Source organism: Hippopotamus amphibius, chromosome 1 (genome assembly GCF_030028045.1).
Source record: "Hippopotamus amphibius kiboko isolate mHipAmp2 chromosome 1, mHipAmp2.hap2, whole genome shotgun sequence".
Taxonomy (NCBI): domain Eukaryota; kingdom Metazoa; phylum Chordata; class Mammalia; order Artiodactyla; family Hippopotamidae; genus Hippopotamus; species Hippopotamus amphibius.
The window spans coordinates 76,423,270-76,450,582 of NC_080186.1; the positions used below are offsets into that span (position 1 = coordinate 76,423,270).

The following is a 27,313-nucleotide window of genomic DNA, read 5'->3' on the forward strand; positions in this document are numbered from 1 at the left end:
GGGTGGGGGGTGCTGTGCGGGACGAGCTGGCGTGTTAGGGAGATACTTGCTCGATGATGCCACTTTCTTGTGCAAAGTAAAGTAGCTGCCTTAATGTTCAAAACAAAACAAAACAAAAAACAAAAAAACCCCATACAATGGTAAAGAATCTGAAAAGAATATATATATATATTCTTTATATGTACAGTATAGAAAACTGAATCACTTTGCTATACACCTGAAACTAAAACAACGCTGTAAATCAAATGTACTTCAACTTAAAAAAAAAAAAAAAGGAAAATACAGGCTCTGGAATCAGGCTGTCTGGGTTCACAATCTGGCTCTGCCATTTATAAGCTGTGTGACCTTAGGCTATGGACTTGACCTTTATGCCTCAGTTTGCTCACCTGCTAAATGGGGTAATAACCCATTTCATAAGGTTACTGAGACGATTAAAGGAGCACGTAAAGTGCTTGAAACCATGCCTAACATGTGTCTCCATAAAAACCAGCTTTTATTATTATCCGCAGTAGTGGTACATAATTCTCAGTTGAATTGAGTGAATGCTGCTTTCCTGTCGTTACTGCAGAGACGTTGCCCCTCAGCCGATGGAGTTCATATGGGCTCCTCAGAAGGGTTGGTGTTTTAATGGAGACTTGAAAGCAGGCAAATACTATAGGGAAAGGACATGCTTGACGAAAAGAGCACAATCTGCAAGGGTACAGAGGAATAAGAGAGTTGGGGAGCGGGGGGGCATTTAGAAACCCGTAAATTGGTTTGTGTGGGTGAAGGACAGGATGCCCACAAGAGCGTGCCCCCGGGTTGGGGGGAGGGGAGGGTCAGGCACAAAGTCACTGGCGCTTTGGAGACAGGGCTAAGGAGCTTGGACTAAATCCTACCGCCTAGAGGAAGCCCCTGAAGGATTTTCAGCAGGCTCGGGGCTTGCCTTGGGAGACTGGGAGGCAGCACCCCCAGTGGCCTCAGCCCGCGGCCTGTTGACTCTAAATGATGTCCGTCACCAGCCTGCTTCCCTGTGATTTGGGCAGGAAATGTATGTGTGTGGATCTGATTTTGCTCATTGGGTATGATTTCTTTGGGGGGCCACAGATTAATATAGTGAAAGGATGTGTTTATGTAATTCCTTTCTACTCCCTACCCCTGCTAAGACAGATACAGAGATGTCTATCTTACAGACTCATTTGAGGATCAAATGAAAGTGATAGAGTCTTCCCTCAGAAAAATCACGAAGACATGATTTTCCAAAGACCCCACGTTAAGCTTTCCTGCACCCCCATCTTGATCATTCAGACAGGCCCCCTAGACACAGCGCAGTCTTTTTGACCACAGGCTTGCCTGTGGTTTTTGTGTTCCCACCCCAAATTATTTTAAATTTAATTTGCTAGCACATCCCATATGTCCTCTCTCTGCCATCACTGCTATTATCTGACCATGTATCATGGGAGCAGCCTCGGATCACTTGATGGTTATAATTAAAACTGAAAGTAATTATCTTATTTTGAGCTGTTCAAATTTAATTGAGAGTATAGTGGCTAAGGGCGTGGGCTCTGGAGACCAGCTATATAAATTAGAATCCCAGCTCTGTCCGTATCTTAGAACCTTGAGCGATTACTTATAACCTCTCTGTGCCTCAGTTTCCTCATTACAAAATGGGAATGACAATATACCTACCTCATGAAGTTATTGTGAGGGTTCATTAAGGTAACATGGGAGCTTGCTGAGAACACATAGTAAGTGCTATATAGTATTTGCTATTATTATGTTATTATTTCTACTAAATGATATCATGGAATGGGGTAATTAATGATGGATTCCTAAGAGCAGGAAAATAGATGAATAAAATCTCCATGTGCATTTTACTCACTTTAAAGCCTTGCCAGTAACTGAAGGCCAAGGACAGATTCCCTAGGCCTATGCTGTCTGGTATGGAAGCCACTAGCTGCTGTGACTGTTGACTACTTGGACACTGCTAACCCAAGCTGAAATGTACTGAGTCTTGAAGATTTAGTATGACAAAAAAAAATGCAACATGTCTCGTTCATCATTTTTATATTGGTTGCATGTTGAAATGATAATATTCTGAGTAAATTCAGTTAAATAAATATTAAAATTGCCATCTGTTTCTTTTTGCTTTTTTAACGTGGCTACTAGAAAATGTAAAGTTATATATGTGGCTTGTGTTATATTTCTGTTGAACAGCAGGGCTTTAATCTCACCATTATCAATAAAAGAAAAAGGTGTGGTTATCTGCGATCAGGTGACCACTATTGGAAAGCCTTGTACACTCCTCCCATTGCCCTTCAGGTTATACTGGCCTATCCTTTTTTAATTGATTCTGTAAAGGGAGTCATGGCTTGGTCCTAGCAGAAGGCTGTGGAGGGACCAAGGCAAGAGCAACAACCAGGGAGGCTTCTGCTGACTTGGAGGGGTTTGGACGAAAACACTACCATTTATAGTTATACTGGCCTCAGACTTTGACCACTCCCTGAAGGAGATGAGAGAATGCTCTCTGTTCAGGAAGTTGAAATATGTAGGCAAAAAACTCTCCCTATTCCATCAGGAGCCAGAAAAAGCTTTGCTAATCCTTAACTAAAAGAATAAATATTCAACGTGATGGCAGTCACTAGGATCGAAGGCACACCCTTTCTAAATGTGATCTACTCATGGGATGCTTGTTTCATTCTATTTCAGATTCATTCCATCACCTAAAACCTGGTAACGGTGGGCCACGCAGAGTCTTACTGGTAAGTGCTCTTTCATTTTTAAAACAAAGTGGCCATTTGACATTATTTTTGAAATGATATTCATACTTCTAAGTTAGATGCGTCCCTACTGGTACTCTGATTAGATGTCTATTTATTCACGTTTTTTTTTCTTCGTCTGAAATGATTTATGATGTTTCCATGCCTTAAAAAAACAAATCAATCCATGTTCTTTTGCTAAGAACATGGTCAGGGAAAAGATCTATGATTACATGCCAAATACTATTAAAATGAAAACTTTTTTTTGTAATGAAACTATTTCCAGGCCCATGTTGATGGTCTGCTTGTTTCAGACAGTATCCAAAACAACAAAGTGTTACTTCAGCCAAGGAATTCAGACAGTCCCTTACAGTGTGTTGTAATGAAAATTGGCTCATAGCTGTAACATTAGCTTTCTTATTGCCCTATTTTTTCTCTCATCTCTCTTTAAACCTAAATGTGATTGTCATGAGATACCAGTTCTGTAGTGGTAGAGCTGGGAAAGTAATGTATTTTTTAAGTGAAAAAGCTTTTGAGGCTTCATGTGGCACCACTCCCTGATATGTGGCGATACTGTTATTTGCGATGTGTATCAGTTAGCATTTGCTGCATAACAAACCTCTTCAAAATTTACTGCCAGAAATTTAAGCCAAAATTTACTGACTCAAAATAGCAATCATTTCTTTATCCCGTAATTCTGAGAGTTGGCCATTTGGGCTGAGCCTAGGCGTGTGATTCTTTTGGTTTCAGCTGGGACCATTCATTTGTCTTCAGTCAGCTCCAGGTCCAGGTCGCCAAGGCTGGGATACCTGGCTGTTGACTGGAGTGATGACAATGGCTAAGACATGTGTCTCACTGTCCTGCAGGCTACCCTGAATTTGTGCACATGGCATTTGGGCAGGGTGCCAAGAGAGGCAGCAGAAGTGTCTTAAGGCAGAGTCTCAGAACTGCCACAACATTGCTTCCACCACATTCTGTTGGCTAAAACAAGCTATGTGGCTAGCCTACATTCAAGAGGTATAGGAATAGATTCTACCTCTTGGTGGGAGGAGCTGAAGAATCACATTGCAAGGAGGATGGATGCAGAGAGGGAAGGATTTGTGGCCATTGTCACAATCCACCCTACAGTGTTTATGAGTCTCATGAAAACAGCTGTGATGGAGTGAAAAGCACCCGGAAAGTGAGAGGGCTCAGGTCACACTCCCATCTCCTAGCGCATCCCCTCTCCTTATTCTGATTGATAGACCCTGGGATCCTGGTCTTGTTCTCTTCTGTGTGGCATCTCAGTCAGTTCAGCAGGATCCTGGGTGGGCTTGCCAATACCGGGTTTCCACTCCCAGCCTCGCTTCATGGTACACAGCACGGTCACACCAGTCATCCTTCAGTTCAACTTTCAGTATGTTCCTCCTTTGCTCAGAAACTGTCAGTGCCTCTGTGTCATCTACCACATTAGCCTAGACTCCTCTCTTACTGCTCCACCTCCATTACCTGGCCCCGTCCTCTCTTATTCAACTCCTGCTATTCCTTTTCTTCTGGTCAAATTAGCCTGTTTACCATTTCTCCCAAGGACACTTCATGCTGTTTACCCCTTCTCTGCTTGGAAATCCTTCCCATTCTGCAAAGCCAGTAGAATCTTCCTTTCTCTGTAACGTGGTCTTCCCTGCCTGTTCCTGCAGTCTGTGATCTTCTCGGCTCTGAATACTTCAAAGCCAAACACTGCCTTCTGTGATTCACTCTTCTTCACCTTTGCTAGTCTCACCCCCTCAATAGCTTTGTCAGTGCCTTGAGAGCAGGAGGCTCCGTATGCCTCCCTTTGCAGTACTGAGCGTGGGGCCGAGAGGACAGTGGGTACTTAGCACTGCCCTGCACCTGGTCACCCACCAGCAGTTCATCAGGATCACACGAGGTACCTGTTGAAATACAAGTTCACAGTCGCTTCACTGGGCTGTCCCCAGGAATCTTGAAGCACTCAGATGATTCTGATGTAATTGCTACGAGGTTGGCAACAATTTGTTGAGGAAAGAACAAGAAATTTGTATGAGACTGGGGTTTGAGTCCTTTCTTTGCTACTCCTTGGCTCTAGGTCCTTATAAACGTGACCTTTCTGAGCTTTAGTTTCCTCATCTGTAAAATGGAAATAATATTTAACTCGAGGATTGCCAAGAAGATAAAAAAGGATGATGTATGTGCAAGTGCTTTATAAACCATAGAATGTAATTAAAATACATTAATCGATTGTGGATCTGTGGCTTCGAAAGGGGCCAGTGTTTGGAAAGGGACAGTTACCTCCGTGGTGGTAGTCATGGTAGTGATAGAAGACTAGACAGTGAGTAATCCAGTGGTGGAAGGATTAATAATTACAGAATTGATAGTCATCATTAGTGTCTACTGTTTATTGAATGCCAGCTGTGTGCCAGGCACTGTGCTAACTGCTTTACGTAGAATTATTTGAGATTCAGAAGATCCCCTTGTTCAATTGCATCTCTATCATAATTACAGCCTATTCCACCATTAGTGATTTAGTCCTTTGATTTCTTCCTCTTCATTCCTAAGAGAAATTGGTGAAGCTTCTGTCAACCATTGACAACTTATCAGTGTCAAGTACAAGGTCCTGTAGAAGTGTCAGCTGCTTTGATTGGCAGGAGAAGTTGGGGAAGGGAGAGCTACCAACAGTGCTAATGAGAGAGTAGGCATGGGATGCACCGGAATGGACCAGAGGCCCCCCCAGCTGCCTGAGGAAGGATGGAGTAGGGGGAGAGGTGTGCAGGAGGGCGGGAGGGTCGTGGTCTGAGATAATTGCTGACCTGACAGTTTAGCCCAGGGCTATTCGTGGTCCAAGGCCACCACCTTCTCACCCTGCTCACTGGGAACTTCCCCATAACGGCTGTGACAACAGGCAGCATTTGTGAAATTGTCCTCTGTTCACCATCCGATATGTTGCACATTACTTTGATTGCTATTGATCTAGTATATGTGCCTGTCTTCTTTCAAAGATGTTTGAGGTGGCTTTTAAATACACACATAAATAAGATTCAGATAAAGAAGGAAGGAAGGAAATTTGTAGCGGAGGAAAAGTAAGGTGAAGTCAGAGATAAGGTTAGGCCTCAGTTCTTAAGTGAGAGCCTGTACACACACTAGCAGGCTCCATGCCTCTGAGCCTCTGAGCAGTCAGTACTAGGACAACGTGCGCAGTTAAGAGTTCTTGGTGGCTGGAGGATAAAAGCACGCTAGTTACTCAGAAGCAGCAAGGCTAATTGTGATTGGAGACTTAGAGTAATTTCCCCCGGGTGCGCATGGAGAGGATGCCGCAAAAGATAGCGAACAACATCCCGGTAGAAATGACTGATGAGGACCACCCTCGGTGTAGACCAACCATGTGACACCTGAGCGCCGCCCGAGAAGAGCCTTCCAGTCCACGTGTGCATTTCTCTGCTGGCCTTCCTTCATCCAAGTATAAAACATAATATTTTCAGCTGTAATAACAAGTACATACATTAATGCCTCCTCCCTCCCCCATGGTGCACGTCACAGACTGTCATGGCTGTTGATGCTGAGCCCGGACATTTGGCTGTGGACCAGACTTGGCACACGAGTTGAAATTCCTTACCATGCCAGTTCTAAAAGAATAATAAACAACTTCCTGGGAAGTACTCAGTGAATGTTATTTCTCCCAATTCCAAATCATGCTGTGCCCTGACTCAGTCTGCAGAGTGGCTTTTTGATACACAGAATTTACACTGACCCTGTCCACTGTGACCTGTGTGGCCCACTTCCTTGCTCCGCGTGTATCTCTCCTTCTGTTTTGAGCCCCGTGGCTGGTCATCATTTCAGATACCAGAGTGTTCTGTGCCTTTTGGGGGAACCAGGGCAGTTTGAGAAGCTCGTTGGAATAGGATTAGACTCCCAAGGATGTGTGGATGACAACAAACTATAAACTGAGCTACTGTTGTCCACTTCTGCAATTTTCTTCTTCTAGACGGTAACTTTAATAGTTTTTGCAAGAGTAGTGTGTGATTGGTTGGCAGCACTGGTTAGATGAACCATTGGGAGCAGAGGGTGGTATGAGAGTAATGTGCATAGGATGAAAAAAAATTTAATTCGGTAAGGCTCATTGTCAGAGAGGAGCCCAGAATTCCATGAGGACTGCCCGTAGATGGGAATTTCCTTTTGGGCTTTGTTTTCATTTAGATCAGGTTTCTTTAGTTAGAAATGTTTTGGTTGCAAGTAACAGAAATCCAACTTAAACTAGTGTCTTGACTTAATGACACTAGTCCATGGACTTCAAGCATAGGTGTATCCAGGGCTTCAAAAAATATCATCAGGCCATTATCCTTCCCTCTCTCCATCTCTTGGCTCCACTTAACTCCGTTAGCTTCCCTCTCAGGCAAGCCCCCCCTCAGTACATGGCAGAAGTAGCCATCAGCATTACATTTCCATCGTCTTCACAGCTGTGGATCTCAGAGGAAAGAGGATGCCTCTTTTGTCATTGTTCTAACAACAGTACCAAGGAGGTTTGGCTCAGTTTAGATTCCTTGCCTGAATCAACCTGGCCAGAAGTAGGCAGTAGACAATAAGCAGTATCTGTCTGGCCAGGGCTTGTTCATGTGTTCCTTGAGAGAGGATGAATCCCACCAGAGTCGCATGGGACAGGGTCCCTAGGAAAAAGGAGGATTTTGTTACCAGAAGAAAGAAAAGAGAGCATGCCAAGCAATTAAAATTTCCAGGTACCAGAGTGCACTGATTTAGAAATTCTTAATTTGAAGTCCATTAAACTTGAAAGATTTAAAATTAGATTCAGCTTCAGTTACATTGACTACCAATTCCAAATTTGGTATCACGACACTAGTAACAATAGCGTATTGAGAGGAGGGTGGGTCACCCCACTGTGGGGTCAGGTAGGCAGCTTTTGACCTGAGGACCTCATGGTGCATCCCTGGGTCTCGATTACTAACCTGAAGACAATGAATGGGCTTCCGTGGATATGTAGTCCATAGACTGAATCAATGAATGGGCTTCTATAATTATTTGCAAAATGCTATGTATGTAGTTTTTTTTTTTTTTTACTGGAGAAAGGGATCATGCTCCCATGATCTTTTCATAGGACTCCCCAGTCTCCTACGGCTTAAGAGCCAGTGCTTCAGACTTGTTCGAATTGTTTCAGATTTGGCTAGCTTAATCTTCTGTGTTCTTTTCTTGGCTCAGCAAGTAGAGTTTAGCGTCCATGATAAACACAGCTCCTTATGGAACAGACACAGTGATGTCAGTGGCTGAGTATGTTGCACCAAATTGCACGTTGAGGTTTCAGGCATATATGTAAACTTTTCACAGTCATAGTTGCTGTTTACCTCATGCTTACTCAGGTGCTCGCCCCGTGCTCAGTACTTTACGTGCATTATCTGAACTATATATTTATACACGTGAGTGCAGTTCTGTGAACCTCAGGTTTGTTATGGTACCACCTGCTGGAACCAGCTCCTTCTGGCTACCTCTCTGGGAGCACAGGACACAGACTCTGGCTTTTCCCTCTTCCCCGCGTCCTCTTCTGTGGGTCGGCCTCTCTCCGCTCCCCACCCGCAGATGACAGAATCCCAGGATTCCGGGGTTGGAGGAGACTGCTGAGATCATGCAGTGCAGTGGTTTTCAAACTCTTCTCTCTGGTTTTCTAGCTCAGGGACTCCTGAGAGGGAAGAATGGAAAGGTCCCAAATACCTATCCTGCTTTACTCACCACTGGGTGTTGAAAACCACTCATCTGGGAGAATAGAGACCAGGGTTCAATGTCAGACTTGAGGTTGAGTCTGAGCTACTCCTCTGCTTACCTACCTGTGTGACTCTGGGAACGTTGCCTCACCTCTCTGAGCCATGGTTTCCTTTTCTGTCAAAGGGGATGATAATACCTGCCTCACGGAGCTGTTGGGGGGCCTGGGTGAGGTCATGTCTGTAGACTCCTTGTCCCAGTGTCTGGCACGCAGGCAGTGCTGCAAAGGTTAGCTGTGACTAGGACACTGCACAGTGTGGCTTGTGAGACATAATTAAGACACAGCTTCATTCTTGTCTCTCACTGTGCCTTTAAAGTTGATTCTCTGGGGTGTATTCTTCCTCATTTCCTGATAAAAACTTGGTCAGGCCTATGACGTTTCTGGTTACTCTTCGGTAACAAAAAGTCCTAAGGCCCCTTTAAATGACACACATGCGTGCCACTTACTTTCTGAAAATTGGAAATGCTCACTTTAGTCTGTGCATGGTCAGTATTCACTCCAAGAGAAGACCTGCCTCCACCTTGGCCACTGCCCCAGGCCTGCCCAGGTGAGGCAGAGAGAAAGAGAGAGGGAAGTTCTCACGTGACGACCATGGTCGTGCCTGGCTCTGTGTTCTCTGAGCCTGGCTGGTGGGTGAACCGACTCTCTTTGGCTCTCTGGCTGTTTCCCTGGCTGTCCTGAGGACTCCTCCCGCCGGCACTTTCCAGCTGGATCTCCCAGGATTCGGGCAGTGCCTCTTCTGTTGGCGGCTACTGTCCTCCTGCAACTTCTGGTTCCCATTCAGAGTCTCTCTTTGGGGTCCTCTCACCCTCAGTCTGACGCCCTGGTGGGTAGAGCCTGTTTCAAAGACACCAGAGCTGGCATTCCTGGTGCCCTATAACCCCCCATCAGGGGAGGGGCGAGCAGTCACTTTCATCTACTCTGTCACTGTACGTGGCTTCAGCCCTCCTCTCACACTTTGGTTCCTCAGGCAGGGGTAACATACCAATCCCCAAACTCAACAAGCCCTCCAGGTACTGTCTTTGAACCTCCTGTCTCCAGGTTTGAGATGAAAAGTGGACTTCCACCACCCCACCCACCTTGGGGAGGGTGGGAATCAGAGCATTTCCGAGCAATTTGCCCCACAAAACCTTCCATCACTTTCCACTGTCCTGAACCTGTTTATATCCTCCTTATGGACCTTTGAGCTAGCTAGGTCAGCTTCTTAGAAATTTCCATGTAATGGTCTGGCCCCTGGCTTTGGAATTTCCCATCTGTTGAATCGTGTTGCCGCAATGGAAACTTCCACTTGAGCATCTTGTTATATTAACTGTTGGCCCAGTTCAAGGAACTCCTCTGCAACACCCCTAAAAGTGGTCCTTTAGCCTGTGCTTGAAAACAGTCCAGGGATGGGGAGCTCCCTCCCTCCCTCCCTCCCAAGCATCCTATTCTGATTTTCAGATGCTTGGAGTTGTTGGAAAGATGCTGCTCCCGTGAAGCCAAGCCTGAGTCCCTGTAACCTTCCCTTTCATGGGATCAGAAGTGTGCGCGTGAGGCTCATCTGAGAAAACCTGCCTGGGCTGCAGGGGTTCGTGTGGCAGCCAGGTTTACACCAACACTCTGGTCTCTGAGACCATAGGGAAGCCTCTGACCTTGCCTCTGCATAGGTTTTCTTCACTGTCACACCAAGGTGCACCTGACATAACCCCAACAGAAAGCTAGTATTGGGAAACTCTGTGCTCTACCAGCATTTCTCATGAGGTGAGAGCTGATTTGCCATGCTTCATGGGGCCATTGCGATCAGGGGTCCATCCACAGTTTATGAACTCTCCAAAATCAAGCCTTGCAGAATGCGCCCTACTGCCGTCGCTGCTTTTTTGCAGTTTTTTCTCTTATGTTTAAGTGTCCTTTGGACTCAGCTGGTTTGTCTGCCTTCTCCAGCACCAGCACTGTGAACTGGGCCTCTCTGCCAGTCGCCCTTCTTTGTCATGTGCGAGCTGGGCCACTGTGGTGGTGGATCCCACGTCAAGCAGGCCACTCTATGTTTATATTCCCCACCCCGTGGTGAAGGCAGCATCTCAAATGAGCAAGTGACGTGTGCTAGCAAGATGCTTGGATCAGGTGAAGTTGAAATCACTTTGGGGACAATGGCCTAAGAAAATATTAAATGCATTTTGGGTTGTTGCATCATGGCCTGGTTCCCCTGGCAAGTCTAAACCTTATGTATCCAGACGTGAACCTGGTTTACGTCCTAGTTATTTTTCATGGCTGTCTTCAAAGACGGTGAGATGCAGCTCCCTCCCTCTCTCCCGCCCCTAGGCCTTCCCTCCTGCCCCAGATAATGTTGGAGACAGATGCGTGCACAGGGCAGAACTGATCTCCCCTCGCACTGCTCACCTATCTTCTTCTGTTGGCCTGAAAAAATATAGTGGTTTTTATTGGGCCATTCAAAACTCTAGATATATGAAACAGCTAATAGGCTGTTCCTGAAAACAAACTTTCTGCTAACATTTGTATACATTTTAGGCAGGTGGCATAGTAAAAGCAGAGAGACTAGAGTTCAGACCATTCCTCAGCCGCTTGAGATGCTTTGGGCAAAGTGGTTTAGCATCTTTGAGCTTCGGTTTCCTTATCTGTTAAGTGGGGATAATGACAGTTGCCTTACCAGAGGGCTGTATCAAAGGAACCGATGCATGTAATGAATTCAGCACAGTGGCCTGTCACATGGTATCTGTTCAATAAACGGGCTTTTATCATTATTTGAATTGTGAGGATTTCTTAAAAACTTTTAAAGCCTTGAAAAAAGTATCAATTCTCCAGCAATAGTTGAGCAAGTCACTTATTCTTAAAGTCTCAGATTTCACATTAATAAGTGGAGGATAATCCTGCACAGGGTTATTGAGAGGATTGAGTGAAATAATCCATATGAAATGCTCAGCACAGGCCTGACACATCGTAAGCTCCCAAATAGCGGTGGCCATTATTTTTCCATCACAATATTATCTCCATTTGACTGATAAGAATTTGCAGGACTCTTTTACTTGTGATAAATGGCTTCATGAAGACACTTTTATATGTAAGAAGTTGTTCTCATTGTTTTGTTCAAGAAAGAACAAGAACATTGAGTAGCTGGTTTGCTTATAAATACCAAACTAGCATATATGAAAGCAAGCTACATAAGTAAATCAAACAGCTTTCCATGTTTTAGGCTTCACCTCATTTCCTTGTTAAGTTTTGGGTAAGCAATTTTGCCACTAGAGTAGGAAAAGTTTATATATTACTTTTACAAGTCCCATGGAAGTATGCAAACATAGCTATATTTAGCTCGATGCTCTAAATTCAGGTCCATTTATTTTGTGCTCTTTCAATAAAGACGCATAATGGGCACCTTCTTGGCATCCAAGGAGGTCTTGGAAGGGGACATGGAGGAGAAGACAGGGCCGAACGATAACAAGATGACCCAAACTAGAGATTGGGGCTTGGTCAGGAGGGCAGCCACGGCGGAGCAGGAACTCGTGGCAGGGAGGTTTGCTCCTCTAACAGGGCAACACCTGCACTCCATTGAGCAGCTCATCCCTAGGGTCCTCCTGGAGCAATGGGCAGTCCTGAGCCACAGAGCCTCTGTCCCCTTGCTTCTTACTGACCAGGTGCCTGGGCTGCACCAAATACCAGGTTTGTGAAGAATGATGATGATATCCTTATTTGTTGGGCTGATTCTGAAGTTGGTGTCACTCATGCCTGGACACTTTTGGTGAAGGATGATCCAGGTGAGCAGGAAACCTGCTCACAGGTTAGGTCTGACTTACCCTGGCAGACAGACAGCTCAGCAGCAATCTTCTTTGATGTGGAAACTTGAAATGTGGCTGGGAAGCCAGGAAGAAGGTAGGGACAGGTGGGGGCCAAGCAGTGGGGCCACTTGAGTCGGTGGATCAGCAAGTGTGTGTGGAGCATCTGCCATGCGCTAGGGCAGGATGGAGAGGGAGCGGAACCGAACCTCCTGCCCTCTTCCTTGCCCAGCTCAGTGGCCCACTCCCTGAGGCAGGGATTGAGCCACGTGGCCTTAGAGGAAACCCCCCATTGCCATTTTGTGGACAAGGCTCGCGGGAAACCCCTGGCCGCACATCCTCCACTCGCAGGGCCCACAACGGAGCTGATGAAGCTTAAGCCTCAGGATCTCCCATTGGCAAGGACCCCTTCCAGTGTCCTATAGCTCATGTGCTATTCCTAATTTTTCATTCTTCTCTTTAAAAGGGCCTCAAATTATATAAGACTTAAAATCCACAAAAATTGGATCTGTCCCCAGACCTGGGAGAACTAGCACACACTCCAGGTCTTTCCCTCTACCCCGTTTCGCCTGCACCAAGACGCTAAAACTCCAGTTTGCTTCTCCCTCAGGAACAGGCGCTGCCGCTGTGAGTGGCTTCTGCTGTGGCTTGACCCAGCTAGACCTGAGTTCCCACCCAGAGCTCCTAACCCTGGGAGTGAGGAGGAGGGAGGACCAGCCGAGGATTGTTGTCTGGGCTTCTTCCTGGCCACCAGATACCCTCCCCCGGGGTGGAAAGGTCCCACCATTCCTGCAGGAAGGCAGGGCGGGAGCTCTCAGACCTCCCGTGGCTTTGTGGTTGCTGGGAGGGAGGCCCTGTAAAGGAGCCAGGCAGGAGGGAGCCAGCCCCGTGTGAGGCATCAGCTGGCTGAAATAGGCCTGGTGGAAAATTCTCCTTTAAAAAAAAAAAAAGAGGAATATCCTTGAAACTGTATCAGCTTTGGAAAAACCATAGCTTTGGGAGAATGGGCCTCCCAGCCTACAGGACTGTGCTGATCACGTGCGCTGGCTTGCTCTCAGCCTTCATCGTGGCCCTTCCCTCTTATTCCACACAAGGGCTGGAGCGCTTTGCTAATCAGTCAGGATTAAATGTACAAGATAAGATGCAAAACAAGCAAAAAGATGGTCACATTTTGTATGTGACCATCTTTTTACTGCTACGCAAAAGGATATCCAAGTATGAAAATGATTTTCTTTTTGTCAAATGCTGGCCAACTTTGCCCCCTGGTGGAGAAGTAGAGAACGGTGTAAAATGAGCCGTCAGGCATCATGGTTATGACTGATAATCTGGAAATTGTCAGCCTGTGATGAGTTAGGACGGTGAAAGGGGCTAGGTGTATAAGGGTTTGGGGGTGGGTTTTTTGCCTTGAAACAGTTATTCTAAACTTAGGGTTAGATTTTTTTTTTAATATCTGTAAAGAGTAAAATGGTTAAAATGCTACTAGGTTTAAGGCTCACACCTATTAAACTATAGTGGACTTTTTTGCCAAAACTCTGCTACCAGTGCTAATTACGGCAAATCCTTACCAGTCTGTAGGCTTCTTTTACTCCTTGAGATTGTGGCAGAGACATAAAACCAACCAGAAAATAGGAATTTCAGCCTCCGACTGGGTATCTGTTGGTGATCCTGACTTTCAAACTCCAGCTCACTGCTGCCCACATTGAAATCTTTTGCTTTAGTGCTGCTAGTTTAAATTATTTACCTCAGTTCATTTATACTTGCTACTAACAGCTGCCAGAAAGTCACAGCTGGGCTGACTACGTGATCGTTATTTCACTACTATTTTCTACATATTTTTAAGAATAAAATGCAAAACAGACGTAGAAGGATCATGGTTGAAATATAAAAACCTTCCCATGTTATGTCATCTTCTCTTGAAATGTGATTTTATACTGACACCTTTATCAAGCCTTTGTTAATTACTCAGCTGCTTTTAATGACCAGAACTGACCTGATTGTTTAGCTTCTGTTGTGTCTTCAATAATAAGAGCCTTCATAATGGAAATCTCATCTGCTGTCCCTTGTTTGCCAAGTGGTAGTTCGTGTCCCTGGTGAGTGTTCATCATCGCCATTGTCCTAGATCTCCATCCCGCAAGTGCAGGATACAATCGCAGTGTTTATGTTAGTAATGCTTTTAGTAGTTGTTTTGTTTTGTTTTTCCATTGTCTGCTCGCAGAAACCCTTAGATGTACTTCAGATTTGAGGGCCTGGCATTGTAAGAGGCTGTTTGTTCCTCATACATCAGATTAATTGCCTCGGGGCTGTGTTTCCTCAAAAGAAAGATGTGAAAGAAAAAGAATGTGCCCACACCTTGTAGGTTATTGTAATTTTTTTCCATATTTAATGGAGTTTTCTAATGATCATTATCATGTTTTTTAATGTATTGTCTACTTTAATTTTTTATCTCATGAAATTTTTATGTAAGAAAAAAAAATTTTTTGATGGTATCATCTGTTTGCTTTTCCCCGAGTGTATGGAAACCAATTGTCCTAAGCACTAAATAGGCATTATTGGGGCGGGGGGGAGGCATGATTTCCACAAGGATTAGTTCCTGGGAGAATCCTCTACTTTCTTGCCTTTTGGCTCACTCTGACAAAGCCCAGAGGAGGGAATGGGCCTGGGAAGCTGGACTTCCTGCTGGCCCAGCCTCAGCCCACAGCACAGGCTGGTTGCTTCTCTTTCCATGCCCGTGGCTGCAGCCACCACCTCAGTTACTTGAAGAGATTACACACACACACACACACACACACACACACCCCTTCCTTTCTTCCTGGCCATCTGTCCCCTTTCCACCGTTGAAACTGGCCATTAATCTAATATTGAGACAGCCTGATTTATTAATGATTCCTTGATGTTCAGGTAATTGCAAGGCTGAGCCACATCAGAATGGTTCGTAAGTGCGCTCTCATTTCTGGGCATTTTCAGGCTTTCGTTATTATTCACAAATGGCAGCACGCTGAAGTTCAGACTCTGCTGACCAGGATGAACGGGAAAGAGAAGGGCAGACTTTAGAAATGCACATTTGGGCTTGGTCCGTCTGAGAGTTCGTGTTTTTAGTAAAGGGCAGGTTTCGCAGACGTTTCGAGGATAGTCATGATAAGTGCTACGGGGTGGAACTGGAGAGGCCCCCCTTTTCCTCTGTGCATCCCGGCTGCAGCCACGCCGCCTCTGTGTCTGTCTCAGAGCCCCAGGCTCTTGCCTGCTCCACTCAGAGTGCCCCCTCCTGTTACTTAACACCAGGGTACTTCACAGCCCTTAGCGTAATCTGTATTACTGTGTTTATTTCTTTACACGAGAACTTGATGTCAGCACCTAGAAGATACTAGCACAAAGCAGACACTCTGAAGATTTGTTGAATGAAGGACAGAACGCACAGACAAAAGAATGAACAAGTGAACAAACAAACATGTATTCAGGATCAATCGTGAGAGGAGCAACGCTCTCTGTAACCATACTTTAAGACCAAGTCTATTGAAGCAGCAGTGTGATATTATTTTTTGTCTCTCTAATTAATATAGATCCTATAACATGCCAGTGTGCAAGGCCGATTATCAATGATGGGACTGCAGATTGACAGGAGTGTCTTAGAAAAGGTTGTTATTATCATATCCTTAAACATAGAAGTGAATGGAGAAAGGCCAATAGATAGTTGACAGGAAGAAAAAGAAAGAGCTTCATTCAATTATAGCAAAATTATAAAACAACCCAAGATTCTGCAATCAGGATGCCTATGGAAAATAGAATCTTACTGAAATCATTAAAAATTATGTGTATTCACTTCTATGAGCTAAAAGTGCAAAACCTGAATCTGATCAGGAAGAAACATCTGATAAACCCAAATTGAGGAGCATTCTACCATATAACTGGCCCTTTACTCTTAAAAGTATCAGTACTGCGAAATATCAATACAAAGACTTAGGAACTGTCACAGATTAAAGGAGACTAAAGAGATATGACAGTTGAGTGCCGCGTAGAATCTTGGATTTTCTTTTGCTATAAAGGACATTATTGGGACAATTGCCGAAATCAGAACAAGGTTGTAGGTTGGATAATAGCAGTATATTAATTGTAGTGAGGATAAACGAACTCATTTGTAGAAAATACTGAAGTATTTAGGGGTAAAAAAACATCATCTCTCCCTTTCCCCTCCCCTCAGAGGAGGGGGTGCAGGGGTTAAAGTAAATATAATAAAATGTTGACATTTGAGGAATCCAACTCTGGGTGAAGGGTATCAGAGAATTCTTTGTAGTATTCCTGCAACCTTTCTCTAGGTCTGAAATTATGTCAAAATAAAAGTTTTAAAACAGGATGCTTATGAAGAGCTTATAATCACTTAAGGAAATGTCATTGCTGAAAAGGAGCAAAACAAAATTGTACAGTAGGGCGCGATTTCAGCTACCTTAAAAATTCATAGAGAAAAGAGTAGAAGGAAATATAGCAACATGTTAACTTTTCTTATCTTGTATCCATGTTAATGTATTTCACACATTTTTCTCTAAGTAGCATGCATTTCTTGAAAAATAAGGAGGAAACAAACTTCTCAAGAAAGATGATGGCCAACTCTCAGAGGAAGAAGACCTGAGTGGATCTTCTTCTTTGTGTCTTTACCACTGTGCACCTCATTCTGGTAGAAGGATACCACACATGCATGAATGCACACACATACTTTTTTAAACTTGTGTTTTTCTTTAGTGCTATTTCAAAGGAAATCCTGCATTGGGCAGGAGCTGAAACGAGATGACCTCTTAAGCCTCGTCCAGCCCTGGCATTCCTTGCTCTACTCTCCAGTTCTTTGAGAGTCAACACCTCTGTGAGACAGGCGCAGTGCTAGGTGCTGAGTGCATAAGGATGGATAAGCCACCCAGTCCATGTTCTGTGTTCACAGTCCACAGACAGACAAATCAGTGATCTCGATCTCATGCTAGGTACGATGCGAGCATAGCAGTGCTTATGATGGGCGGGCCTGGCTTGGGGCCGGGGTGCTGGTTGGGCCAGGCAGGCGTGGATCCCTAAGACCTAGAAAGTTAAGTGAAAACTTGCCATTTGCAGAAGGGTAGCAGAGCACTGTAGACTGAACATTTCAGTGTATCTAGCATATGTCCTCACTCTGGCTCACTGGAGTGTCATTCTGGAGACCCTGGCTGGGGAGTCACGTGAGAGTTTTACAAAACTGGGAAGCTCCAGGTCCCACAGGGTCTGCTTTCCCAGGTTTAGGAGGAAGTGGTCTTGCTGCAGGAAGCGGGAGGAGCTCCCTGTGGCTCTGGAGCAAGGCCCCCCATGAACCGGATGCCTCCATTTGCAGAATCACTGTGGGAGTTTGCCTGATCGCTCCCACCACGGATGTAGCGTAGATACACCAGGGAGGACAGTAAAGGTGATGGCAGTACCATGTTGGAGGGTTTGCTGATGTACTCAGTGGACCTGCTGGAACGTGCTTTATTCATTTGGTATCAGAGATAAAGCCAAGGGTCAGGTGTGCCTGCACGTGGCGGCACAGGCTCCACAGCTGCGCCTGGAGTCCCAGAGTTACCCCCGAAGCAACGTTGTTGCTGAGAAATGTGCTCCTTATTTCCCTTCACAGTAAGTGCTCTTTGAACCCTCATTTGCTTGGGCCCATTACCCATTCTAGTCCTGAGAGCCTGAGGACACCAGTACATAAATGTTTTTAATCTACCACGTAACTAGATCAAACAGAGGCAAAATGGTGGTTAAGAATCCTACACCTGGGTTGGAAGCTTCTCTATTTATCTTGGAACTTTTTTTTTTAAACCATTTTAGAGCATTTTTTTTTACTCAAGTATTATTCCCATTTTACACATATCTCATAGTTTATTAAAATGATTGCAGGAGTGGATATTAATTCAGGATATAACATATAGTAAGCATTTGATAACTACCAGGTATTAATAAGCATGGATTAGCAGTGGGTATGAAGAGAGCGCACTAGATTCTTGGTCAAGTGACCTGGTTTCTAGTCTAAGCTGTACCCCCAAAAGTTCTAGAAGTAAAGAGAAACAGAGCTGTAAAGAGGCCTTAGAAATTTTTTAGCATCTAGTCCAACAACCTCATTTTCAGAAACTTAGAAATGTTTATTAATCGTAGCTTACATGTTCCTCCCGCTCATTTTTAAAGCGAGAGTAATAATCGCAGAGTGAGTTGTTGATTCCCAGTTGTATCTTCCTCTCCCGCTGGACTGTGAAGATAGACGTGTCCTCCTTCTTATCGTCCTGTCCCCACCATCTGCCACAGCAGTGGGTACATAGTAGGTGCTCAGCCAATGTTTATTGAATGATTGGAGGAAGCATCTTGCTGAAGGTAGACTTTAAGCAAAGTCTGAATCAGAACCATGTCCTAACTCTAGGGTGAAGCTGTTCCACACTTCATGTTGGCTTCCTTCTCCCTTTAACTTTAGGCAACCTGCTTCATTTCTCTGGGCCTCATTTCTCTGTTTCCTCACCTTGAATTTGACGCCAGGTCCCTCCTGCCTTTTAGGAAGACCTATGGGTGTGTGCTTGAATGGCCACTAGGTGGCAGGCAGAGTTGGCCAAATATCAAAAGGGGAGTTGGGGTGAAAGATTGCCCTACCCAGAGAATAGTGGGAGTGGTCTTACACCTTTACACCCTTGGATGAGTGGGGGGGACTGACCTTGAGAAGGAGGCAGGTATCCCAGGGTTTGTGTGCGTAGGTTAGCTCTGCTCCCACCAGCTAGAACTTCAGACACCCTGAAACTTCCTGGGGGCCCTTGTTTCAGCGATGCCATGCGTATAACATGCTCGGCACTTTCCCGGGGTGGAGGAAGAGCTCTGCAAGGTTAGCAGCTATGAGTCGACTTCTGGTGTTTGCAACCACAAGACACCACTTTTCTATTCCCTGCCAAGGCAAGTAGACGGGCCTTAGAAGCCCTTGCAGGAGAAGCCTGTGTGCCTTGCTCCCTGTGTTACAAAGCCAGGGTTTTAAATAGCCCCTTACATGGAAAAGTGGATGGCATGTCCGTATCAGGTTAAAGGGATATGTAGAATATTTGGAGGGACATCAGAACTCCTGAGAGTCACTGGAGCTTACTCAATACAAAGCACAGTATTTTGTGCATAACTGGGACTCCGGGTGGAAGGGGCAGGAATGTCACAAAATGTCCTTTGCTAAAATTATTCAAAGAAACAATTTCTTTGTTGCATGGACTGTCTTTCAGATCTGGGTGTCTTATTTTTGTAATGCTTTGAGGAGGATCTTTTAGGAATAACAGTGACTAGCATTCATTACACAACTTACTATATACAAAGTATTATGCTAAACACCATACATTCATTATTCTATTTAATCTTCACAACAGCCCTGTGAGGTAGGTTTGGTTATTACGCCCATTTCATAGATGAGGAAACTGAGGTGCAAAAAGAGTATAATAATAATAGCCAACAGGTACTGAGTACTTACCAGAGGACAGGAGTTACTCTAAGCGCTGTAAGTATCATCCTTAAAATCATCCTATAAGGTAGATGCTATTATTACCTTCATTTTACATATAAGGAAATAGGCGCAGAGAGATTATGTAAGCTTGTCAAGGTCACACAGGGAGTAAGTGGAAGTCAGAACACGACCCCTGGCCCACTTGATTCCAGAGTTGTTTGCTTGTTTGTTTAGCTCTGTACTGTGCTGCCTCCCACAATACTGTGTGTGCAGTAGGAACTGGGTAAGTGTTTGCTGAGCTGAATAGTTCTCAGACTATAATTAGCCAACACAGAGAGGACTCCCTAAGGGAGACCTGTACAGGTCTCCACACTCCCACACAGAGCCACACCGGCCTCCAGTAGTATTATGGGATACGTGTGCAGCTCCACTGGCTGGACTTTGTTTCACTGGAATAGTCAGGAAAAGGCTGTCATTGTGGCAAATGTTTCCAGAAAACACTTCCACAGGGGGCATCTCAGCGAATTTTATCTGCTTCACATCTTTCTGGCAGGTGTTTCTTGAGCTTGTTTGTTCTGGTAGAGTGGTGTCTGGCCGCATCTCTTTAGCCTCAAAAAGCCGAGGCCGGAAGGCTGCAGGGTGTCAAGCCAGCCCCAGGGGTTGTAGCATCAGTGCATGCATACAGCACCCAGGCAGCCCGGGCAGGCCCGCTCACTGGTCCTGACACCAGGGCATGTGAGCAGCTGAGGGGACCCCCTGCCTCTGTGAACAAGCTGGCTGCTGAGACCAGGTAGTATTTTTGGTCGTCACGGTGCCAGTGAAGTCCAAGGAAGGAAAGCAGGACCCAGACTTCATAAATCATTCTATGGGTATAAGAACTCATTCCCTGGTCTTTAGTTGGTTGTTTATTTCTGTGACACTGCAATAGGAAACCTAAAGGAAGTTAGACTAAAACCTCCTCCTCAGACCTTTGACTCTGAGCACGGAGACTTGTTTTTGGAACCCTCCGTCCACTGCTGCTGCTTCTCCTTAAGTGAACTGGGCCATCTTGAATCTTCCTCGGAATGTCTCAGCATCTCTGTGGCCGTGTGTGAACTACAGGCCCTGGGTTCAACCTTCTCAAGGAAAGCAGTGCTTCTCTCTCTGAATATTTCCCCCTTGAAATAGAAGATTTTTTTTACCAAAATAATTTACGTCAAAGGAGACACAGGGAGAGTTTGGAGCTGCTGGAGGGGGAGGTGATGGTCCTCAGAGCAAGGTCCCTGAGCAGGCAGAGGTGGAAGGTTGAGGGCACAGGTAGAAAAGCCCCCATTTGTCACTGCTCCTTTGGCCTCACGACTTGTCACCTTCTGGCCATGTTGGTCTTGTGCTCACCATCCTAGGATGTAGTTGAAAGTGTGTGGATGTCTGCTGTGTCATTAATAGAGCTACTGGACACTGCGAGGCAGAGAAGGTGGAAGTGAGGGGCTGAAGGTGATGCTGGGCTCCTGTGGGTATTCTCCTGTCTCCCGTCTGGAGCAGTGCTTCCCGGGTGTTCTCACATAATGGCTCCCCTAGGGACATCATACCGTGGTCGAGGGGAAGATGCTCACAGCTCGAGGCTCTGGCCAGCCAGGCCCTGCTCGGCCCACCTGGACCTTAACCAGGGGGACTGGTTAAGAGGCTCTGAGGTAGAGAATCGTCCGCCTCGAAGTGCAGATTACCCTGTGCTCAGTTATCCAGGACCCTTACTTGACCAAAGCCTTCCGCGGCCAAAAGTTGGAGATTCAAGGCAGGTGTTTGATTTTAGAGATTCTGAGACCCAGCCCCTTCGTGATACTTTTTAAAAAACTGAGGATCAAAGAGGCTTGAGCTGGGTCACTGTGTTAGGACCAGAATCGTCCCTGTGGCGCATATAACCGTGGGATAGGTGTGAATGAGGAGGCAGGACGTCACACACGCTGGGCCTGTGTGCACACGTGTACATCCATACACACACACACACACACACACACACACACACACACACACCAGCTTCAACAGGACTACTCTGCTTCTTTTAAAGTATCGGGTTCTCATGTTTCATTCTAACAGAGTGTCTTACAACCAAATAGAAATTTTAAACCACTAGGCTATGCCATGTTGCCTCCAACTCAAACCCATTCCCTGTGCTGAGCTCAAAAGATGGGAGGCTTGGTGTCTAGAGCTGCCACCCTTTGGGCAATGGCCACAGCACCATGAGCTCTTAAAGATCCATGCGTGATGTCATTTGTCATCAGCTTTTTTCTAGCCTGAGAGGAGGCCCCTGTTCTTTATTCCGCAGTAAATTACTGCAGCAGCCTCCCACCTGGTCTCCCTGAGTCCAGCCTTGCCTCTTGCACCCCACAATATAGCCAGAATGGGCTTGTTACAAACTACAGGCCTGATCATGCTACTGCTTTTTCCTCCTTTCTTTGTGCCCATTTGATTAACTAGCTCCCCTGCTGCATTCAGGAGCAGCACAAATGTTCCTCTGGGCCATCCCAACTCACCACATCTGGCCTGGGCATCCCTATTGTACCCTCTACCTTACCTCTTATAACACTGACCACACTGTTTGGAAGTTGTGTGTTTTTCTCCCCTCACCCTGCAGGTGCAAAGCCTCTTAGGACGGTGGGTCTGTCTTATCCATGGTTGTGGCCCCAGGGCCTGGCACAAACAAGATGGGCATTCAGTGCCCATTCAGCAGGCAGGTCTGCTGCTTGAACTTTAGCTTTTGCTTCATTCTCCAGTACCTGGCTCTGCTTGTTGTTCTGTTTTAAAGCCTTAGCATCTTGGTGGTATCAAGGCTCTCATAAACAAACAACAACTTGCCACTAGTGATGTCCCAGGACTGGGATATATTTAGCACAGTTTGTTCATAATTACTGTTCATCATTATGACCCTAGGACGCTATAAAAGTCTTAAGTGCCCTTGACTCATCAGAGGCAAATTAAATTATTCATTTAGCAAACACTTTGAGTATCCACATTGCACTAAGCATGTGCTGGGCGCTATAAGGTGTATAAAGATGAATGAGATAGGTTGTCTCCTGGAGATGGCCATAGAACTTTTAAATTTTTGTTCATGTTTCTTCTTACGCTAAACATTTTAATTTTTTAATTTATTTTATTTTATTATTTATTTATTTATTTGGCTGCATTGGGTCTTTGTTGCAGTGCACAGGCTCTAGGTACACGGGCTTCAGTAGTTGCAGTGTGGGCTCAGTAGTTGTGGCGCACTGGTTTAGTTGCTCCGCAGCACGTGGGATCTTCCCGGACCAGGGTTTGAACCTGTGTCCCTTGCATTGGCAGGTGGATTTTAACCATTGCATCACCAAGGAAGTCCTGAACATTTTAAAAACATAAGCAAAACCAAAACAGATTAAGCCCCTGAAGAAGGCGAGACCCATTTGAAGGGTAGTAGCACCTCGCAGTATGAGGCCCAGAAGACAGTGGTTGCTCTTCATTCAAGCACAGGAGTGGGATAACCAACCCTGCCTTTGGGGGCTACAAGAATATATCAAATGCAAACTCTGCTTTGAAAAAGCCCACGGTCTAACAGAAGAAACAAGATTTATAGCTAAGTGCCTCTAAGACAAAACAGAAAGTGAAAAATGCCCTAAGAATCTATATCTGTTTAGGCTACAAGTAATAGAAAATCCAACTCAAAATGGCCTAAACAAAAAGGGGACTTAATCTCGCACCTAAAAAATAAGTCCAGATGTAGGCTGTCCCCAGTTGACCAATTTAGTGCTCACTGATAACATCAAGTTGTATCTATTATGTCAACCTCAGAGCATCAGCTAGCTCTCCTCATAGGTACAGAAAGGCTGCAGGCATCCCATCCTCTCATACCAGCGCCAAAGCAGATGAAGAACATAAAGCATGGTTTGTTATGCATCCCTCTTTAAGAACAAAGAGACCTTTCAAAAGCCCCCAACCAACTTTCCCCTATGTCTTGTTGGCCAGAACTGAGACATGCTCACCCCTAAATTCATGCCTGGCAAATAGGATGGGGTCATTGATGTGCCCTAGACCCATCTAGGTTTGCCCTCATCACGTAAGGAAATGGTGCCCTTGTTCCACCAGTGCAGAGGAAGGGGGAGATGGCCACTGAGTGGCAGGCTAAAGTGCCTGCCACAGAAGGAACCATAAAATAGCTTATGTTGTTCAGAGGAAAACAAGGTGAGCCCTCAGTGAAGAAGACCCACAGGGATGCTCCTTGTTCTGAGGGAAGAAATACAGGTGCTGTGGGAACACATCAGCAAGGCTTCCAGGAGGAGGTGACAGCTACGTTGGCGAAGAAGTCTAAAAAGGGGAGGGATACAATCAGATTTTTCTCTCAGGAATCACAGGCTGTGAAGAAGGGATTGGTGGGGGTTCTGGAAGGCAGGGCAGCCAGGAAGCTGTCACAGTGTTGCAGTAATCTGGTGGGGAGCTGCTCGTGGTCCCAACCAGCGTGGTGGCAATGGGAATAAAAACACACCCACCTGAGAAATATTGCGGGGGTGAGCAGGACTGGGAGAAAGAACCCGAGATGCAGCGGGAGGGGCGAGGTCAGGGCGCCTCCTGAGTGTCTGTCTGGTTGGGCCGCTGCCCGCATGGCGACGCCACTCCCCGAGCGGGAGCCCACGGCGGTGGGTGTGGGGGATGCTCGGGTGCAGCTCGTGGCACCCGCACTTAGCGCGGGCAGCGGGTGGGGTCGGCAGGAGCTGCGAGGAATCGCGAGTCAGCGCTGGGAGGCGACCCTTCACCCTCCTGGCAATCTGTGTAGAGAGGTGGTGAGGAGAGAGGGAGGCAAGAAAGCGCTGGGAGCAGCGGTAGAAAAGCCAGGACTCCGCAGGCTGGGGCAGGGCACGGCCAGTTCTCGCGGGTGACCGCGGAGCGGGACTGGAGGAGAGCGGGCCGGGCCCACGAGGGGTGCGGATGACGGCCCGGGGCCCGTGCGCGGGAAGGGAGAAGCGGGCACCTGCTTGTAACCTGGCAGAGTGCTTGCATGCACCGTCACATGTTCTGTGCGCCGCCGGGCCTGCCGGGGCAGGTGTTCCCTTAGGAACCAGCACAGAAACCCCCACGTAAAGAAACGACGGCGGGGGTGGGGGGGGGGGTGTCAGCGCAGCCCCGGAAGCAGCTCCCTGCTCTCCCCACTCAGGCCAGTGCTGTTTTTACTAAGAATCCCTGCAAAGAATCTTTATTCAGCACTGCACAAGCACTTTAATAACTGCTAGGGTTACAGAACTGAGGAGAGTACTATCCCATTTGGGAGGCAGAGAAAGGCAGAAAAAAAAAATTGCAGTGAAGAGTGAAGAGAGAAACAGAGAAGCAGAGAATGAGGGACCCTGGTGCTTTGGGTGGCTCCGAGGAGGGCTGGGCCAAGAGCAGATGGCAGCAGGCCACTGGGGGTTGCCCTGGCCCCTGCCTCAGTTCTGATTCCCCCACCGGCCTGCACACCGTGCTGTTAGGATGTTGAATGACCACCAGAGGTAGCAGTTGTCACAGATCATCTGTCCAGTGTAGCGCATGAGTCGGAGTTTGGAGATTATTTGAAAACAGGAGTTTTAAAAAGCAAACAAAAGCATTCTTACAACATTTATCAGACACCCACTATGTACTCAGCCATGTTCCAGGGGCTGTGCATCCAGTGGTAAGATGTGAGTCTTGACTTCGTGGATTTGAATAGAGAAGACGAGACAGCCACATGAGCTTGCTTTTGTAGTACAAGGGCAGTGCCGTGGTGGCACTGTTGGAGGCTAAAGGGAGGCCACCAGCTCAGCCAGGGAGTCACCAGGGAAAGTTGCTGGAAGCTGTGATACAGATCAGGTTCCAGCTACCCTTGCCTGCTTTGGAATTTTTGTAAGGACGCTCAGGCATAAGTTGGCACTTAGACATTAAGTGTCTGGCACCTAGTAAACATGCGATGGCCAATAGCTAATATTATTTGCAGCTCAGATTAGCAGAGGGATGAGCTGAGAATAGAGAGATCGTTGCTAAAATAATGATACCGTAGTCAACTCTCAGGTGTGTTAAAGGTAAAAGTTAAAGTACTAAATTAATTAGAACAGTACTAGCTAATTGTTTTCAACTTATGTGTCACCTACAATTGACTGGAGCCAGGTGTTGAAAAGGGATATTAATTGACTCATGTCTGGGCCCCATAAGAAAGAGCACTGTGATCCATTATTAATGTCTGCCATGGGTGCAGGGGGGGGAGGGGCAGCATGCTAACATCTGCCATCCTCAAATTAGAATAATAGTTCAAATAACTGGGATCTGACTACATAAAACCTATTAACCCCACCCATACACACTTGGCATTTTTCAGAGACGACAGTGCTCTGTTCATATGTGAAATTTAAAAAAATAAATCATACTTTCAAAGTTGTCTATTGGCATTCAGGTTCTTTCAGCCCAGTCTCCTATACTTGTTAGACAGCTGACCTCTCGTCATTGATCAGAGCTGGAAGCAGAGCAACGTCCGGAAACACCAAGGAGAGATGAATATAGGATAATTAATCCCTATCTTGATTAAGTTGTATTTCTCCCAATGATGGGGGAGTAGAGGAACGTGTGTTAGCTTTTCTTGAAGTGCTGATGTAAGGAAAGGGCTGCTAATGGGAATATCCAGTTATTCAGAGCTTCCCATTAAAGGGTCAGCCCAATCAGTCAAGGATGAACCAGGCACAAAGGGGTGGAGAAGAGACCGCAGTTCCTTGTGTCTCAGTAATAACTCTTGCTGAAAGACAGATGTGATACAAATGCACTGGTACTTGTCACGCTTTACGGTTATTAACCTGACATCTCTGTTGTGCTGCGTTAAATGCCGATGTGGGTTAGAAAGGCAGCAGTGAATTCTGAAAGATGGGGAGAGGCGCATTTAGTACATGACTTTATTAGCATGTGCGGTTTGGGAGAGGTTCCTGTTTGGCCCTTCTAGAGAACCCTTTCTACCAGTCTTGCTTTTCATGCTAGAAAATCAATTAGGTGTATCTTTTGGGGATGCTATTGAATGAGAACAAGGGCCAAGGGATGGATTTTTGGTTACCTAAGCATCCAGGGAATATTGTAGGGAGCAGTACAACAGCAGGCATTTGGTGTGTGTACTTTTTTTTTTCTTTTTTTGTGCATGTACTTTTTTACCCATGGTCCCAAACACAGCAACCCTGACCTGCTGGAAGGCCCCATCATGAACAGTGCTGCCCCAGAGCACATTTATATTTATACAGAAACATAAATGGCCAATCTTGGAGGTGGTGATTCTTACTATGGATATTTTTAGGAAATAGAATATGAGTGCATGTATAAGGGTGTGTGTGTGTGTGTAAATGGTTGGGTAGGTCCAGGTGGCTCAAATAATAGAGTAGTTAAAAACTGTTGAAAAAACATTTTAATACAAAAGCAAAAACAAGTGCATGCATCTCATTGAATGATGAGTGAAAATACTTCTTTCCATCTTAATGTTATTTTTTAAGTATCTAATGTGTTACCTGATGCTACATAAAGTGTCATAAAATATGAAATACATCCAGTCAGGGCAGGAATCTGCACAAGTCCCTGATGCTGTAACTAAAATGAATCATCAGACTGAAAGAACTGAAGTTTATTCCGCACA

General features: G+C 45.8%; 1 protein-coding gene across 6 annotated transcripts in view; it reads left to right on the forward strand.

Annotated features, from left to right (window-relative positions):
* GNG12 (G protein subunit gamma 12) overlaps nucleotides 1-27,313 on the forward strand; it is a 122,772-nt gene that overhangs the window by 47,245 nt on the left and 48,214 nt on the right. For all 6 annotated transcript variants that reach the window (XM_057716796.1, XM_057716770.1, XM_057716752.1 and 3 more), the window contains one exon: nucleotides 2,689-2,741. The gene's annotated coding sequence lies outside the window, so the exon portion shown is untranslated. The remainder of the gene's footprint in view (nucleotides 1-2,688; nucleotides 2,742-27,313) is intronic.